Source organism: Panthera onca, chromosome C1, assembly GCF_046562875.1.
Source record: "Panthera onca isolate mPanOnc1 chromosome C1, mPanOnc1 haplotype 2, whole genome shotgun sequence".
Taxonomy (NCBI): domain Eukaryota; kingdom Metazoa; phylum Chordata; class Mammalia; order Carnivora; family Felidae; genus Panthera; species Panthera onca.
The window spans coordinates 67,698,203-67,718,345 of record NC_138346.1 but is presented as its reverse complement, the minus strand read 5'-3'; the positions used below and the strand labels follow the sequence as shown (position 1 = coordinate 67,718,345).

The window sequence follows — 20,143 nt, the reverse complement described above, 5'->3', positions numbered from 1 at the left end:
GTTAATTTAGATTATCACTGTTTTTGAGTTTGAAAATCATCATATCTATTTCTTGGCAATTTATTGTTTCCTTATTTGCCTTAAGTTTGCAACAGTATTTTCCAATCAGTAAATTCATTGCTAACTTTGATATTTACACTCACAGACACTTTTACATTAAAGAAACCTGAGAGAGCTACTAAGTATAAAATGCTACCATTTAGGAGGAACTGTAATTGGTTAAGTGAGGGCTGGTACCAGAAGAGAAGTAAATATCAATGGTTGAGTAAAGAATATGATCATTGGGAGCAATAATTAGACAATGATATTAGCAATAAAAAAATTTTTTTTTTAATTTTTCACATGAGCCTCCTGGGTGGCTCAATCGGTTAAACATCAGACTCTTGATTTGAGCTCAGTTCATGATCTGACAGTTCGTAAGATTGATCCTGCCTAGAACTTCACACTAACAGCACAGAGCCTGCTTGGGATTCTTTCTCTCCCTCTCTCTCTCTGCCCCCCCCCCCAACTCACATATGTGTGCACCCTCTCTCTTTTTCTCTCTCAAAAGAAATAGATTAATTTAAAAATAAAAAAATTTTCAGGGGCTCCTGGATGGCTCAGCTGGTTAAGCGTCTGACTTCGGCTCAGGTCATGATCTCACAGTTCGTGGGTTTGAGCCCCGTGGGCTCTGTGCTGACAACTTAGAGCTGGGAGCCTGCTTCGATTCTGTGTATCTGTCTCTCTCTCTGCCCCTCCCCTGTTCATGCTTTGTCTCTCTCTGTCTCTCAATAATAAATAAACATTAAAATTTTTTTTAATTAAAAGAATAAAATTTTCACTCAATTATTAGTAAATTGCACATGGGGAAAAACAATAAATATGAATATATCTTGCTTTATCTTTGGCTTTCTTATAGAATGCCTTTCATTTTGATGTACAGATTAAAACCAGTAACAATATTTTAAATGACTTGAATACCCAGATTATATTATATTTTGTCAAGTGCTATGTCAATTGTTCTTGCCTGTCTTATTCTGGGGACAGATTTTATAAGATGGATAGAATAGTTGGTTTTAATTAATCAACAAGTCTTCATGACCATCAGTTTTCCCCAGTAAGTCTTAGATACCAGTCTATAATTTAAATAATTACTATGGCATTAGCTTAATTGCTTCACGAAAAACTCTTCCTGGTCAATTACTGACAAACAAAAACAGCAACAGGATGTTAACTCCTTATTTTTATTTCAAAAATAGCAATTAGATTCAACAAATGACAGGTTAAATTCTTTTATTACATGACCAATGCAAAAGCTGAGACCCTGTTACAGATGACATTGAACTCGTATTTCCCAGGTAAACATAGAGTTAAAGTAAGAAATTGCCATTAAATGAAAACATGATATTTTTACCTTGTTTTCAGAGAAAATATTTTCATTCAGGAGTATTGCATTTATTAAGGGATATACTGATACATACTTTTTACCTGAAGACACATGACTGTATTTGGTTGATGTTCCATTTGGAAACATTTTGGGGTGTCATTTCCTCCTTTGGATATTGGTTGACTGCATGATGAATATGAAGGAAAGTATATCCTGAATTCCTTTGGAACCCTGAGAGAACAAAGTAGACTAACTTATATGGATACCTTTTTTCTACATATCTATTTTTGTATTTGATGCACTCCTGATTATGTTGAGAGCCAATATTTCCATTGTTATAAAAGTTTATTTTTCTTGTCTACATAAGTTTTCTCAGAAGGGTAGACTAGAGACCCTGGACAGAGCTGAAATTCTGTCCTGTCCCTATAATGCTCAGTGTGAAATAACAAGTGAAAATTTGATTAGGTTGGTTTCAGATTGGCCATAATATTTTAATTCAGGACTGGTTATTGAGATAAGGAATGATGTATTTGCTGTGGTTGTAGGGTAGGAAATTCATTATTATATAGACATGCAAAAAATGTGTGGGGCTTTTTACTTATCTATAACTGATAAAATTTTCCTGAGCTCTCAGCTCACTCAGCAGGAGTAATTGCAATGGGGATCAAAACTTCAGTTTACCAGTTTAAGGCGTATCATTTTCTTTCAGTTTAGACAGTTTCTAGTTAAAAACAATTTGATTGGGTAAACATTTAGTCAAGTAAAAAACCAACTCTTTATCAGGGCTATTTGTGCTGTGCCTGTCCCCTTTACAAGAGGGAGTCTAGGGGGTGCCTGGATGACTCAGTTGGTTAAGTGTCTCACCCTTGATTTTGGCTCAGATCATGATCTCAGAGTTCGTGAGATCCAGCTGTGTGTTGGGCTCTGCACTGACAGTGCAGGGCCTGCTTGAGATTCTCTATCTCTCTCTCTGCCTCTCCCCTGCTTGCACACATGCACTTTCTTTCAAAATATATATATATATATTAAGGGAATATATATATATGTATATATATGTATATGTATATATATATATATTCCCTTAATATATATATATATATATTCCCTTAATATATATATATATATATATTCCCTTAATATATATATATATATATTCCCTTAATATATATATATATATATATATATATATATATATATATATGTGTGTGTGTGTGTGTGTATACATATATATATAGTTTTTTTTTTTTTTTTTTTTTTTTTAAAGGGAATCTGGATGAAGGAAAGTTTAGGATCTTCATTGAAGGGGTAGAATGCCTCATGATGGTCTTTGTGTTGGTCTGGCTTTTGGATTTACAATGATTGATGATTGATATCCACTGACTCATGATCCATGTAGTCCAGTCCTTGAGTGTCTTGCTAGTGTTCATCATTGAAATCTATGGCTAAAAAATTATGGTTTGTTTGTCTTGACTAAGTCAAGATAATGTCAATTCTGTACTATCTTGATCCCAGATGATACTACAGATCCCTTATTTCTTCTGGGTGTGTCTCCCACGTGCTTTCTAGTTGGTCTGGTCTGCCTGCATTGAATTTTTTTGTTCTAGGAGTGTTATGATTTCCTCATTGTAACCACTTTTTAAACCACTTCTCTCCAGTGCCTCAGCACTGCTACACCTCTCCTCTCTGCCTCAGGATCAGTGTGAGGATGGTCCCAGGGGACCCAGTAAGAGATAGGCCAAACCTCCTCCTCCTGGCTTTCTTTTCAACCTAATTAATATCCCACCTCCTGTGAAGTTAACCCTGAGAGGTATACACACACATCCAAGGGGCTCTCTTCCCTCCCAATATCACTTTTCCTGGGAGGGAAAGGCTTTCTCCTCCTTCTTTTCTGAAAGAGACTTGCTGATGCCAGATCATGGATTTCCTCTTCCCTATAGGCTATAATAAAACCTTGCCAACCAATTTGCTCAACTTTGTTCTTAACATATTAAAAGGAACTAAAAATTTTTGGAAAATATTTTTACTTAACAAATGTTGATACTTAGCCTATTGACTAGCTGAAAAGTACACTTTGGTTTTCAAAAGCTTAACATTTTCTTGTTTTTTAGATTGCTACTGTAATCATCATAACTATCCTACAGGCAAATGGATGGCTCCAGAACCATTTTTTTATTCTTTCATACAGCAAAAATTACTGATCATATGTTACATGCTCAGGACAGTTTCAGGTGCTTGCGCACTAGTGGCAGAGGTGAACATTAAATGAGAGAGATAAGGAAGGTATTAGAAAGTGATGAATGCTGTGGAGAAGAATGAAACAGAGAAGGATAAGTGGACATGTTGAGAGGGGAAGTTGTGCTATTCTCCATAGTGGGGGAAAGGTCTCATTGAGAAAGTGACTCCTGAGAATTATCTGAAGGAATGGAAGGAGTTAGTCATTTGATATCTGGGGGAAACCATTCAGACAGTGAAAAATAGCAAGTTCAGAGGCTTAAGGGCAGGTAGTGTGTCTACTTGGAACAAGAAAGGAGTAGGAGATGATGTCAGAGAGGTAATGAGCAGCTAGAACATATAGGGCCTTGTAAATCAGAGGTGGACTTTGAGTTTTACCCAGGGTGGGTCAGGAAGCCACCAGGCTTTTAAGTGAGGAATGATCATGATCTGAAGCAAGTTTTAGCAGTCTGTAGGAGAGTAAGCAAGAAAATGAGACCATTGGAAGTTATTACAGTAATATAGATGAGGGATGATGGTGGTTTAAACCAAGCCCCTAGCTGCGAAGAAGTAGCTAACTTCTGGCTATATTTTGAAATTAGAGACATCGGAATTTGATAAGAAACCAGATGAAGGCAGTAAAAAAACAAACAAACAAACAAAAAAAAACAAACCCCCCCAAAAAACGAATCAATGATGGTATGAAGATTTTGGCACTGGAACTTGAAAAATGGAAATATACTCAACTAAAAAGTAAAATGAGCACATTTGAAATAAGGGGGGGATCAGGAGCTTAATTTTGGATATATGTTTGCAATGTCTATTAGACATCCATGTGAAGAAGTTAAGTTGTCAGCAATTAAATCTGTAGGTCAGGCATCCAAGGGAGAAGTTGGGTTGGAGATGTACATTCTTTTTTTCAACGTTTTTTTTTTTTTATTTTTTTTATTTTTGGGACAGAGAGAGACAGAGCATGAACGGGGGAGGGGCAGAGAGAGAGGGAGACACAGAATCGGAAACAGGCTCCAGGCTCGGAGCCATCAACCCAGAGCCCGACGCGGGGCTCGAACTCACGGACCACGAGATCGTGACCTGGCTGAAGTCGGACGCTTAACCGACTGCGCCACCCAGGCGCCCCGGAGATGTACATTCTTTACATCATTAGCATACAGTCTTAATTTCTTACTTAAGAGTAATAAAAGCTTGCCTTACTTGACAGGAAAGAAACAAATTTGGATGCCTTTTATTTCTTTGTGTTGTCTGACTGCTGAGGCTAGACTTCCAACACTACGTTGAATAACGGTGGTGAGAGTGGACATCCTTGTCGTGTTCCTGGCCTTAGGGGGAAAGCTCTGATTTTTTCCCCATTGAGGATGATATTAGCGGTGGGTCTTTTGTATATGGCCTTTATGATACTGAGGGTTTTTATCAAGAAAGGATGCTGTATTTTGTCAATTGCTTTTTCTGCATCTATTGAGAGGATCGTGTGGTTCTTATCCTTTCTTTTATTAATGTATCACATTGATTGATTTACAGATATTGAACCAGCCCTGCATCCCAGGAATAAATCCCACTTGATCGTGGTGAATAATCCTTTTAATGTATTGTTGGATCCGGTTTGCTAGTATCTTGTTGAAAATTTTTGCACCCATGTTCATCAGGGAAATTGGTCTGTAGTTCTCCTTTTTAGTGGGGTCTTTTTCTGGTTTTGGAATAAGGTAATGCTGGCCTCATAGAATGCATTTGGAAGTTTTCCTTCCATTTCTATTTTTTGGAACAGATTCTAAAGAATAGGTGCTGTTTTTTAAGTGTTGGGTAGAATTCCCCTGGAAAGCCATCCAGCTCTTGTTTGTTGGGCGATTTTGGATTACTGATTCAATTCTTTTACTGGTTATGGGTCTGTTCAAATTTTCTATTTCTTCTTGTTTCAGTTTTGGTAGTTTATATGTTTCTAGGAATTTTTCCATATCTTCCAGATTGCCCAATTTGTTGGCATATAATTGCTCATAATATTCTCTTATTATTATTTCTATTCCTGAGGTGTGGGCTATGATTTCTCCTCTTTCATTCGTGATTTTATTTATTCAGGTCCTTTCCTTTTTCTTTTTGATCCATCTGGCTAGGGGTTTATCAATTTTGTTAATTCTTTCAAAGAACCAGCTCCTGGTTTCATTGATCTGTTCTATTGTTTTGTTTTGTTTATGTCATGTTATGTTATGTTATGTTATGTTATGTTATGTTATGATGTTATGTTATATTATGTTATGTTATTTATTTTGATAGCATTGGTTTCTGCTTTAATCTTTATTATTTCCCTTCTGCTGGTTTTGGGCTTTGTTTGTTGTTCTTTTTTCCAGCTCTTTTAGGTGTAAGTTTAGGCTGTGTATTTGAGACCTTTCTTCCTTCTTTAGGAAGGTCTGGATGACTATATACTTCTCTCTTTTGACCACCTTTGCTGCATCCCAAAGGTTTTGGGCTGTCATGTTTTCACTTTTATTGACTCCCATGTACTTTTTAACTTCCTCTTTAATTTCTTGGTTAACCCATTCATTCTTTAGCAGGATGTTCTTTAATCTGCAAGTATTCATGGTCTTTCCAAATTTTTTTCTTGTGGTTGATTTTGAGTTTCATAGCATTGTGGTCTGAAAATATGCATGGTATGAACTCGATCTTTTTGTACTTGTTGAGGGCTGATTTATGAATTAGTGTGTGATCTATTCTGGAGAATGTTCCATTTGCCTTGAGAAGAATGTGTATTCTGCTTTAGGATGAAATGTTCTGAATATATCTGTTAAGTCTATCCAGTCCAGTGTGTCATTCAAAGCCATTGCTTCCTTGTTGATTTTCTTCTTAGATAATCTGTCCCTCAGTGTAAGTGGGGTTTTGAAATCCCCTACTATTATCGTATTATCTATGAGCTCCTTTATGTTTGTGATTAATTGAATGATATATTTGGGGATTCCACATTGGGGGCATAAATGTTTACAATTGTTAGATCTTCTTGGTAGATAGAGCCCTTAATTACAATATAATGCCCTTCTCCATTTCTTGTCACAGTCTTTATTTTAAAATCTAGTTTGGTATAAGTATGGCTACTCCAGCTTTCTTTTGACAACCATTAGCATGATAGATGGTTCTTCATCTGTTACTTTCAATCTGCAGGAGTCTTTACGTCTAAAATGAGTCTGTTACAAGTAGCATATAGATGAGTCTTGTTTTCTTATCCATTCTGACACCCTATGTATTTTCATTGGAGCATTTAGTCCATTGATGTTTAGAGTTAGTACTGAAAGATATGAATTTATTGCCATTATGTTGCCTGTAGGGTTGGGTTTCTGGTGGTGTTCTCTGGTCCTTTCTAGTCTTTGTTGCTTTTGTTTGTTTATTTGTTTTTTCTTTTTTATCTTTTCTCCTCTCAGAGAGTCCCCCTTAAAATTTCTTGCAGGGCTGGTTTAGTGGTCATGAACATCTTTAGTTTTTGTTTGTCTGGGAAACTCTTTATCTTTCCTTCTATTTTGAATGACAGCCTTGCTGGATAAAGAATTCTTGGTGCGTATTTTTCTCATTCAGCACGTTGAATATATCCTGCCACTCCTTTCTGGCCTGCTATGTTTCTGGATATGTCTACTGTGAACCCGATCTGTCTTTTCTTATAGGTTAAGGACGTTTTCCCCCTTGCTATTTTCATAATTCTTTCCTTATCTGTGCATTTTGTGAATTTGACTATGATATGCCTTAGTGATGGCCTTTTTTTTTGTTGACTCTAATGGGAGTTCTCTGTGCTTCTTGGATTTTGATGTCTGTGTCCTTCCCCAGATTAGGAAAGTTTTCCACTATAATTTTCTTACATAAACCTTCTGCCCCTTTTTCTCTCTCTTCATCTTCTGTGACTCCTATGAATTGGATGTTATTCCTTTTTAATAAGTCACTGAGTTCTCTAAGTCTTCTATCATGATCCTTTCCTTTGTTTCTCTCTTTTTTTCTGCTTTATTATTCTCCGTAATTTTATCTTCTAAATCACTGATTTGCTGCTCTGCTTCAACCATCCTTGCTTTCGTGGCAGCCATTCAAGATTGCATCTCAGTTATAGCATTTTTAATTTTGTCCTGACTAGATTTTATTTCTTTTATCTCCACAGAAAGGGATTCCATGTTTTTTTTTCAACCCCAGCTAGTATTCTTATTTATTACCATGGTTCTAAATTCTATTTCAGACATCTTGTTTATATCTGTGTTGATTAAGCCCTGGATGTCATTTCTATTTTCTCTTCGAGTAAATTTGTTCATTTTGTCACTTTGGAGAAAGAAAAAAATTAATAACATAAAAAATGAAAATTAAAAACAAAAACAAAAAAATCAAATAAAGTAAGATAGGTCGTAGGTGTGTTTTGCTCTGCTTGTTGAAAGAAGCTTGATAGAATAGAGAAAAAATGGGAAGAAAAGGGAAAAAAGGTAAGAAAAACTTTAAAAATTAAAAAAACACATAATAAAATAGAATAAAATGAAATAAAGAAAATGAAATCAAACAAAAAATTAAAAATAAAATAAAAATAAAATTTTCTCTTTTTGTATCCAAGAATGAGGAAGAGAGACGTAAAAGAAAGAAAGAAAAAAAAAGAAAACAATTCAAGGAAAAACAGAAGCAAAGAAAATGAACAAATAAATGAACCAGCAAACAGAATGAAACCTGAATGAAGTTACATCCATTTTCCCCTAGAACTGAAACTGTGAAGACTTTTATAGTCTGTACACTAAGCAGGTAGAGTGACTTGTGCTGGTCTTCTAGGGGATGTGCTTGGAGGACACAGTTGGGCAGGGCTTAGTGTAACAGCTCTGTTCTCCACTATGTGGCACTGCTTAGTTTACTTGAGTGGATCAATGTGGTACATGGGAGAGGTGGAAATGGCTTCATCCAACTCCTTAGTCTCTGGCACAGGAACTTCCTGCTCTCACCAATCCACGATCAAGTACCCCTCCTTTGTCTCAGGCCTCTGTCCACTCCTTGCCTCTACCCTGTCCATATCAAATCTATCTGCCAGGTGGCACCTCCCTCCAGAGTTTGTCTCAGATGGGGTTGTGTTTTAAAAACCCATGCTTCAGAGACCCCCTGTGGCTTGGACTTGCCCTGACTTTCTGGGGGAGGGTCTTGTTGAGCAATGCCTGGGTGCCTGCTTGCCCCAGAAAACATTCATGCAATTGTGTAGTGGCAGAGGTTCAGAGATTATGGCAAGTCACAACACACAGCCTGTGCCAGGTTTCACTGCACTCTGGCATCTTTGTCCCAATACCAGCAAACGTGGCTGCTCTCCAGGGTCTGCTGGGACCTTTGCCTGTGGACAGGCCATATTGCCTCTACCAAATTTCACTCCAAACAGGGAACCACTTCTCCCCATGTGGTACACAGTCCCCTCAGACCCTGCTGCCTGCTCTTGGGGATTCACCCTATTTCCTCACCAGAGCACCACCAGGCACTGAGCTCCAAAACTTCAGACTCTGTGCTCCACAGTTTATAGAATGCTGGTGGCATTGAAACTCTTTCCTTTTTCCTATAAATGGTTTTGTGGAACAGATTTCTTGTTCAGTCCCCTGTGAGTGCTTACACTCATTCTCTTTCTCTTCAGCTACTTTTGGGGGAGTGCTTTTCTTGCACAATCCTGATGCACTGCACTCTCCCGCATTCTTTTTCTCTGTCCTCTCTGCAAAAACAGCTCCCTAGCCTCTGTGGCTTTTCTCTCCTTTAGTTCACCTCTCCACACCGTGTACCTGCTGAGTTCTGTGGCCCAAGTTATGTGGATTGTTGTGTTAATCCTCATATCAATTTCCTAGGTGTTCAAAGTGGTTTCATGCTGATCTAGCTTTGCTTCAGGGACAAGACAAGCTCAGCGTCTGCAGGATTCTCTGTCATCTTAACGCCCTTCCTCAACAGTTCTTAATAATTGACAGTATTCAGATTATTTTCAAGTTTCAGTTATCTGCGTGACATGTTCCTTCACCTTCTTCAAGTCATTGTTCAATTATAGGCAATGCTGACCACTGTATTTAGGTTTCAGCCTAATTCTTTCACCATTCTCATTCCAAATCTCCTTAACTGCCTTATTTTGTTTTTTGTTTATCAATAGCGTTTGTCACTTTCTCAAATACTGTTATTTTCTTATGTTTGTTCATTGTTACATTCCTTAGCTGATACACAGCTCTCAATCCTGCTGGCCTCACCTATGATTCTGGCTTTGGCAGTTGCCGCTGGTTCCCTGTGGGCTTTTGTTTTTCAGTTTTTATTTATTTATTTTTGAGAGAGAGAGCACAGGGGAGGAGCAGAGAGAGAGGGAGAGAGAAAGAATCCCAAGTAGGCTCTGCACTGATAGCACAGAGCCCAGTGTGGGGCTCAATCTCATGAACTGCCTGCAGACTTTGATGAGTTTCATGTAGTTGCAGCCTGACTCAGGCATGAAGTGCCTTACCTCAGACTTCCATCCTAAATTACCGTCTTAGGGCTTCTCTGACAGTGCAGACTTCCTTTGGCAACTTGCTGGATTCAAAATTAGTGTAACCTGAATGTGGGGGAACTTGATCCTGCAGGGCTATCCTTGGCCAGGGAGTTGGGCATTTAGTTCCCTAAGGCAAATGTTCCTGTATGCCTTTTACAAAGTTTCTCATAGGTATAGAATAAGAGAGTGGTGGCCAACTTACTGCATCCATTAATTGATTCCTCACCCATACTTCTTTTATTCCTCTTGTCCCTAATTTTGTCCACTCAAATAATACTCCTAAATTATCCACTTACACTTACAAGAAGTCTTGATCACGGACTTTACTTTATGAAGAACTCAGGCAAATATTTTTTTTTTTCTTCTTCTACCACTTCAGTTGCCCAAAGGTAGCCGATACATCCAAGCATCCAGAAGATTATCTGGCACCTGACAGGGTCCCAACAAATATGTACTGAATTGGGAATTAAACGTAATTTAGCTCTCTCTAAATCAGGTCAGGATTAGGAAGCTGTGATTTCAGTGCCAAAGTGCAACTATCAAAACAATGCATTACCTAATAGTCATTGAACTAGACCATAGGTGAGTTCCAAGATGTATGACAATAGGGAGTAGGTGTTAAGCGCCTGTGTTTATGAGGCATACTGCTTGGGATGTGTGTACTTCCTATATGTGTAAATTTGGAATATTCTTTAACCTCTCTGTGTTGTGATTTCCTCATTTCTAAAATGGCGATAATAATTATCTCTAGTTCAAAGGGTTGTGAGGATTAAATGAGTTGATATATATAGGACATACATGCCATGCAGTAACATGTTTGAATATATACAACATACATGTTTTCAATTATTATTATTGTTGTTGTTCTTGTTGTTCTTGATTTCCACCACACATAGTATGAAGACCCAGTATCAAATTAAAATAAGTGGACAGTCCCAGACTTCAGGTAAATCTAACCAAAGTTTTCCTTCCATTTTCTTGTATTTTGTTTGTTTTTAGTTACAATTACCATTTACTCTAATAACATTTAAGCCATATAGAAATATATAAAAGTCCACAATATGTTCCATTGCCACAGCCCTGCTGAAGTTTCATTTTATTCAAGTATAACTTTATTTGTTTGCTAATAATATCTGCCCAATTTATAAATGAATTAACCAATTCATGATAAATATTATCATTAGAATAAATACTATATGCTAGTCTATCCTTGGGTCTCCATGCAAGGTTCAGACAACTTGTTTTGCTACCATGAAGCTTGTGGACAGAACATCAAACTAAATCTCAGAATCCTGAAATGTTGTCATTTATGAAACAGAGTTTGCCATGCCTACCCCATCATGTTTGAAGGAGAATTAAATGTCATAATGTTTATGAAAGAGCCTGAACACGCTCTGGCATGTACTTGAAGATCAATAGCACTAATTGGAATGAATGCTAATTTGAATAGCACTAATTGGCATCCCATCCATACCCCATACTTCTCTGAACTTGTTGCTGTGATTTTCTTAAAAAAAAAATTCAAATGCAAAGTTTTAGCCCTACAAATGTCTCATTAGTACTTGTTGAACAGAACTCACTTTCACGAAAATAAACGTTCCAGAGATGAGCGTTAGAGATTGAAACCTTTTCATTAACCATAACAGAACCAGTTCTGGAGTTATTTCAGCTGCATTTCAATTTGTCATTTAATTTAGTAAGTCACAATGAGAACTACTAAAAAGCAACCTAATCCGAGTTCTTTAAATTCTTTTAACTTGGCGTTATATGCTGAGCAAATGGGTTTATTAAGAAAGCTGCTTGTGAGGCATGATACCTTGAGTCAGATGCTAACCGGTGATTTACAAAGTTTTAACTTATGATACATGCTAAATGTGATTTTTAAGGTAATAGAGATAAGATAATGAATGGAACACTAGCCTTTGCATTAAAAAATTAATCTCTCACTGGATGACCTTGACTTAATCTTTAATTTTTAAGCCTATAAAATATATGGTTATGGGAATGTAGAAGGAGATAGTAACAAAAATCTCCAATTGGTTTTTTTTTTTTTTTTTTTTTGGCAAAAAAACTCTACAAGGAAGGTCTTCTATACATACAAGACATTATTACTTTAGCAGTTAGGAACCTCAAGTGAGATTCCCACTAACAGTGTACTCGCACAACTATGAAGGAGGAAAGAGGACAGTTTAGTTTCATTGTAGGCAGCTACCAACAGTCTTTTTCTAGTATAAGGTGACTTATGAATATCATTATATACCCAGCTTAGCACTTTTACTGCCTTTAGGTTAAGTGCCATAAACTCATGGGACCTGTAACCTCACGTGTAATAAAATTTTTAAAAGATGAGAAAAACACGATTTGCAATTATTCAGCCCTCTAATACGAATTTATTTACAATCACTTTGACTCCTGAAACGAGTTATTCCTAATCACAGGTGAGATAATTTAGCATAATCAGATTGTACCTTTTTACATCAGTGCTGATGAAGTGTCTAGGGCAGAGCAGGTACCAAATTAAATTCGGTAATAAATTCCAGTGACTTCATTTATGGGGAAATGAGTATCTCTAAAGTAAACCAAAATACTGGAAGAAAACACATAACATTTTTCAAAGGGGTTTCCGAAGTTTGAAACAAACTAGTGTTTGACTTGAAATAATACCGAATAATTACTGAAAAGATTTGTGTCTGTATAAATTCTTCAAAACTATGATCCTAGAATCTAATTATCCCTTACTGCAACCTTAAGAATGTATTTAGATGGTTTATGGCTAGAGTGTTAAAATCTAAATGACCCCAAATCCCAGAAACAGAGATGAAAGTACTGTATTAAGTCTAAACTGTTTGGGATTATCATTTTTCAAAGGTGTTTCCTGCCCGGTTTTAAATGCCAGGTGCCAAAAATGATAAGCAAACAATTCTGTCAATAGACCACTTATGTTCCTTACTCTGTTCTTCTCAAAGTGACAAAGCGCCTTGATTCCAGCAGTGATTCCCCAGTCTGCTTTCGCTTTGGGTTTCCATTGTGACCATTAACTGCTGAAACTGAGCCCAGAGCCCATGATCACAAGATCTGAACGTCGTTGCGAGGGATCCTAAAGAGGTAAATTAACTCATTCCTCTGCCTCTAGGAAGGGCAAACCGTGCCCAAATATTTCCAGAGGAATAATTTTGCATCCTAACGAGAGTGAAAGACTAAGTAGTGGGAATTTTCTTCAGAAACACGTTTACATACTTTTGGACTATTTCTATGCTAATGCCATTGAACAGCAAGTACATGTTCTAAAGTGCACATGGGTGGTGCCTCCCCACACAGTCAGATTAGCGCATGACTCGGATTAGGCATCTTGCTCTCACAGATTCATTACTTCGCCTGAGAAAATTCCTTTTATGGATTAAACAACCCCTTGGAATATAACCGTTTTTATACATCTTATTTTACATGACTAAATGTTTCTACTCTCAGTATTTTTCCACCTCTCCCTTCAGCCTCACTCTCCATTCTTTCCTTCCACCTTTTTAATGTGGTCCTGTCTCCCTGGCCTGCTCTCTACCCTCCACCCTGGCCAATGACACCACGAAGCTTGAAGTTTAGCTCACTACCTTGGCACCGTCTTTTCCCTGACCTTTTCTATTCTGTTGGATGCCAAATTCTGTAAGTAATGTTTTAAAAATGACTCCTGAATCAGTTCCTCTTTTCTATTCTGTTGCTGCTATCCCACTTCAGGCTTTTATTATGTTTTGTTTGGGTATAAATTAATTCCCCTACTCTTCTTGCTTTGGTTTTTCTCCAGCTGCCAAGTATATCGTATGCACTGCTGTCACAGTGGTCAGCATGAAGCATAGCTTGGACTTAATCTTGTGTTGAAAACTTCAGTGCTTCTACATTATCTGCCGAGGCATCAAACCCTTTGGCCTGCCTCTTATACCCCTGTTCCAGCCCCGCCCCCCACTGCCAACACTCATCATATGACCCAGAATACTGACCTCCTAGTATTACCATTCACTTTTTCCCTTTCACATGAGTGATAGTCTTCCTAAACTATGTAAAATTTCCTGAACACGCTCTAAATTTTCTTACATATTTTTTTAAATGTTTATTTTATTTATTTTAGAGAGAGAATAAGAAAAAAAAAAAAACACAAGCAGGGGAGGGGCAGAGAGAGGGAGACATGGAATCCGAAGCAGGCTCCAGGCTCTGAGCTGTCAGCACAGAGCGTGATGCAGGGCTTGAACTCATGAACTACGAGATCATGATCTGAGCCAAAGTCAGATACCTAATCAACTGCGCCACCCATGCACCCCTTACATATTTTTTTCTAAGTCCATGTTTTTGTGATCTTGTTTCCTTCATCTAAAATTTTATTCTTCCAGTATTTATGTATTGAAATTGGACTCCTCCTTCAATTTCTAATAAACCAAACAAAAAACCAATTAAACAGTAACAGCAGCTACACTCTATTATGCTCTCCTAACTTGTCAGGACTATATTGAACATCTTGAATACATGGTCCCTGATCCTCACCCAAACATTTACTAGGAAGATATTATTATAACCATTTCACAGGTAAAGAAACTGCCATACAGAAATGTTAGCTGATTTTTATCCTAGGCTGCAGAATTAATAAGTGGGATGTTGGCACATCTTAATAGTTACTAATCTAATACTCTTTCCAGCTTTTTTTCTTTAGCAGAACCCTAATTTTTATTTTTTGGAAGGGGGATAACAGTGTGACCAGCTAAAACAAAAAGAACACAAAAACTACATATCTTAATCTCGCTGAAAACAAGGAGTAAGCCCTTTTGACATACTTCTAGCCAAGGAGACCTAAGTGGTGGTTTTGGCAACATTTTCTTATCTCTTCCATATCTCTTTCTTCCTCCTTCTCCTTTAGGAAGCAAGAGTTGAGATGCCTAGTGAAGCAAGAATCATCCTGGAACTGTCAGGATGGGAGTTGGAACACTAAGGAAGGTAGAGGAAAAAGGCGACAGAGCCTGGGGTGTTGACAGTACTGAGAGCTGCTGCACTGTCACCTGTCCAGAAATTCTTGTTGGGTAAAAAGACTAAAGTTTGGTTAACTTACGTTGGGCTTTCTGTTGCTTATACCTAAGCCCAGTTTCCAACGGGTGCATGAGGTGTGCATGAGACTTCTTTGGATTCCATCATCACTGCCCCCTTCATGATGCCAATTAAACCTTACCTGAATCCCCATCTCGGAAATAAGATTTTCTTCCTTGTGTATGGCCGTTAAATTCTGAACTACTTTGAAGGCCTTTATTAATTCTCTTCTTCTTTGGAATTTTGTATTGTAAATTCCTCAAAAACACAGTCTATAACTTCCTTCCCTATTCATAAAAAAACACTGAATGAATGTTTACTGGGTTGGATTAAAATCCATAAAATTCACCGTATAGTTTTCTGTTACTGGAGTTCCTATGAATTTGTTTTAATCTTCTTTAAATTTGATATGGACATAAATGCAATCCAAGGCACAATGATTTGACCTCCCATTGCTTCTGTCAGGAACTAAATCCCTCAGCTTTTCCTGAGTTTCTGATTTTTGCCTCAGAGGTACATAGAAACGAGGCCACTTCTGCCTGGTTCTTCTGCAAGGCCTCATTATCCCCCTGAGCTGCCGCCTCTGATGCTGCTGATACTGCCACTCTGCCCATTCCAGACTTGGGGGAGGCAATGCTGCATTCACTACCTTTTCAGTCCAGACCGAGCCACAGATCTTTTTCTAAGTACTCCTTGCACAACTGAGACCAGGATATGCCTTTTTAAAAAAGCAGTGAAAGAGTAGGGATGATGAAATGGAAGGAAAACACATAGAATCTTTACAACTATTCTAGGTCCAGGGCCACCGACTTACAGCTTTATCTTCTCAGCTGCCACATGACCAGGCAGTTCACCCCCACCACCAGAATTTCCACATAGACTCCCAGCCCTAAATATTTATTTCCTCACCCCATCATAAGGCCTCCTTCCCTTAGGCTTCATTTCTTTATTTCCTGTGATTGATAATGACAATTAAGGGACACCCAGGCTTCCCCCCTAGTAAACCTACGGCCCTGACTAGTCTATCACTCCAAGTGAGTTACTCTGATATTTACAGAAATTTTGTTATGTGAATACAAAACCTGATTATAGTCCAAGTATAGTGTATAGATCACATTTGGGATGTGGTACATCATAATTAGTTTCCAATTTGAACGAATGTGAATGAATTTTTTAAATAATACTTTAACATTGTCATTATTAATTTTGTCAATTGCTGGTAACTGGGATAGTGTCACTAACTTTCACAATTAACAATTTAACTTAAAAATTTTTTTTTGAGTTTGTTTTGAGAGAGAGAGAGAGTACAAATGGGGCAGGGGCAGAGAGAGAGGGAGAGAATCTCAAGCAGGCTCCACACTGTCAGCACGCAGCCCGACACGGGGCTTGAATTCATGAACTGTGAGATCATGACCTGAGCTGAACCATGAGTCAGATGCTTAAAACGACTGAGCCATCCAGGCACCCCAACAATTTGAAATTTTAAATGTGGTGGTGAAGTCTCAATTTCAAATGGTTTGAAGAGCAAGGAAGTGAGTATACATAAAATTTTAAGATGTTTTGTGGAGAAGGAAATAAGTAGGACTGGGGTTGGAACTTGAGGGAGTGTTAGGGACCAGGTTTATGCTAAATAAAGAAATAAGAAAGAAGAGGAGAGAAGAAAGGAAGAGAAGTGAAATGAAAGGGAGAAAGGAGAAGAGGAGAAAGAGGAAGAAGAAGCAAGAGATAGAGCTTTCCAGTGGAAAATGTTAATTACACTGTAATGCTTTTTGATGCTTTATTATCAACTTCAAACTGAGATAGCCTTTGATAACATATTCTGATTTTAAACTACTCTAGTAGAAAGTTGTAAAACATTATTATTTTAAATCTTTTAAAAAATGGAACACTCCAAATTGTGCTCCATGAGACGGAAGCTAATGCAACAAGAAGTTGCGGAACTATTTGGCCTTGGAATTCAGTCATTAGGAGAGAGCTGCCGACTCAACTCTGCCTGAGCAGCAAGAGTGAAGTGAGTTTGCTCTGCTCTTCTCTGACCTCCAGCACAGAAGGCAGGCTGTCTGTAGCCTTTGTGAAACTTAAGGAAGTTTTCCCTTTGAGGGCAAGACCCCCATTTGCAATTTGATTCTTTCTGGAATCCTAAGCTAATAGAGTAGCCACTAACAAGAAAGCAAGTAATGAAAGAGAAATTAAGGAGTGCATTTTAATGATGTTTTTTTATAGATGAATTCCCAATGATTGTTGGTTGGCGTGTAGACTTTCTTGGCTGACTGAATGATTGATGTGATAAACACTTTACATTCTTTCAAATTCTAGAATATTTTATATTTTTGGACATAAGTTCTTTCAACTTGAGTGATTCTTGAACATTTAATTCACATTTTTTGAGGTCTTTGGAATAATCTGGTTATCATGAAGAATATAATTGATTTGTAATGTTAAATTGAAGTCATGTGAGCAACATCTTGGTAGTCTTATATGCAATGTACAAACAGTGTTCATGGATAAAAAGAAAAAAGCTCAACAGATGTGTCTTTGAAGGGAAACTATTTAGGAATTCAGATAGAATATGAAGTTGGTAGCCTCAGTATATTTCAAAGGAATATATCCATTTTGCCCTTGAAAGGAACTATCTTCTCTCTTCCTCTGTGTTTTCTTGTTTGATGCTAGCAGAAAGCATCTGGATTATAAAGCCTGCTTGTTCCTCCCAGAGTAACTGCTACTGCCTCCTGCTAGTCTTTCATTTAGTGGAAGAGGGGGGTCAAATGAATCTTGATTAATAGATCCTCATTTCTCTCCTTCTCACCTCTTTCAAGCTGTGCTGTCATAAAATTAATGTTAAGCTGGTATCTATTCTATCTTAAATAGCTCAGATCTAATGAGATGAAATTTAGTGGGTTAAAAGCAAATACTGTTTCCCCCGTCAGATATCCCAAATACTACTATAAAATACACAGTAAATATAGGAGGCATATATTAATAGTTATTAATAGAAATGTTTTTATTTTTGACACTTTTGATTTTTTTTTCTAAAATAAACAGCCATATCTTTATTTTTTTTTAAGATTTTATTTTTTAAGTAATCTCTACACCCAACGTGGGGCTCAAACATACAACCCTGAGATCAAGAGTCTTAAGCTCTACTGACTGAGCCAGCCTGGTGCCCCAGCAGCCATATCTTTATAACAAAAGTTTAAACATTATTTAAACTGTTTTTGAAAGTTCATGGTAGGTAAAGTATCTCCCCCAAATTTCCTGCCTCTCTATGTAATTCTGTGAATAGTGGCCTCTGATCTTTGCCAGTGTGTTCTACTGAATCAGTTCCATGACTATTCTATCATTCAGCAACTAGCCCGGAAAACAGAAGCCACTCTCAATCCTTCAAATACAGGGAATTGATCACCCAGGTGATGGAAAACAGAGGCTAAACAAGGGTTTGTTAAGGCAACCCAGAGAAGTTCTAATCACTCTCAGTTGGAAAGGACAACATATGAATATGTGGTTGCCTAAAACCAGAAGCTGGACTCAGGATGAGTCCCCATGATGAGGGGGCCAGTGATTTCTGGGGGCAAGGCCTGGGGCATGCTACCAAGAGCTGGAGCCATGGGGGAGCCATGGGCACTGTCAAAAGATTCCTTAAGACACAAGAAAAGAAAAAATACCCTCACTTTCTTCCTGTAAGGAAAATTGTTAGGATAACAAAATATTGCTTATGTCTTTCAAAGACTTCTCTGTTTTGAATCTGAGGACAGGAATCAGCCATGAGCTAAACTGAATTTTGTTCAATAGCAACAATCTGCGAGGTCAGAGTCAATAAATAGAAAGACTGGTTCATAATATTTATTGATGGGGTAAACAAGGTTGTCTTTTTATCTTTTCTTTTACATTATAATGTAAAATCCAGTGATATTATGCAGATTCTGAAAAACTTTTATTTATATCCTCCCTTTTGTCAATCTGTAATATAGAGGAGATAAAGTTAAAAATAGCTGTATTTATTTATATTTTCTGTGTGCAAAACTCTGACATGTATTAATGTTTTCAATTCTCAAAAACAACCTCATGGGGTAAGTAGAATGATTAACCCATTTTATGGAAGAGGAAATTGAAGCACAGAGAGATTAGCTAATAGGCAAATTCTTATATACAGATGACACAGTTGTATGTTAGGGTATTAGAAGTGGCCTTTGTAATCGGTTATGCTATGTGATTATTGCCACAAAAAAGGTCCTCAGATAAACTCTTGTGAAGTGGAACACTTTTCTTGTAGACATTGTGCACATGCCAGCACCTTACAGCAAGCACCATCTTCTTTTACTGATACCTCTACAGTGGACTCCAGACTCATCTCATCCCTCCCATTCTTATCCTCTTCAGTCTATATTCTGCAGGGCAGCCAGAATAACCTCTTAAAAACACAACTCTTCTTCTCAAGGCCTTCTAGTGGTTGTCCATTGTTAGTTAAGCCCAACATTACTCAAAAATACTGTACCATGTGTTTTATTGGGCGGGCTTAAATATTACTCAGTATGTTTGAAGTGCTGTTGGTTTCCCGGTGTTACTGGGCAGTCGTTTACCTACCCATCTGCACTTGAAAGGACATTGTCTTTATCTCTGTCATACTCAGAGGCCATGGGCAAGCTCTGTAAATGAGTCAGAAAAATCATCCTGAAATTATCCTTACCTTCCGCCTATGAGAAGAGCATTGATCCTTGGGCAGCAGAGTTCCAGAGAGTCTGGAGACTTGAATGTTAGACTCAACTAATCCCTAGAGACCCCCTGAGGGCTTGTGAGTTGCCTGGAGCTTCTGGCAAAGTGACAAGCATTTTGTAATGTCTCTCAATGGTGCTATTTGTTTTGGCCTTTCCTGGGTAAATTTGGTGAGCAGCCAGGGCAACAAAGGGTACTCCTCAGACTAGAGTTGGAAGAGGCAGCTAGGGTGAATCACTAAGTAGTAGAGGGATGTAGGACAAAGGAAACTGGCTAAGGAATAGGTGAGCTAAGATTCTCAACGTACTTGC

At 37.8% G+C, this 20,143-nt stretch overlaps 1 long non-coding RNA gene across 3 annotated transcripts in view; it reads left to right on the top strand.

The window, feature by feature from the left end:
* The window catches only part of LOC132670856 (uncharacterized), a 74,242-nt gene that overhangs the window by 34,584 nt on the left and 19,515 nt on the right, over positions 1-20,143 (top strand). The window contains exons 2-5 of one of the 3 annotated variants that reach the window (XR_009606932.3): positions 8,154-8,335; positions 10,958-11,007; positions 13,028-13,166; positions 14,959-15,118. This is a non-coding gene — a long non-coding RNA (uncharacterized LOC132670856). Of the gene's footprint in view, positions 1-8,153; positions 8,336-10,957; positions 11,008-13,027; positions 13,167-14,958; positions 15,437-20,143 lie in introns of those variants that run through there. The other 2 variants (XR_009606930.2, XR_009606931.2) reach the window with 2 other exon arrangements.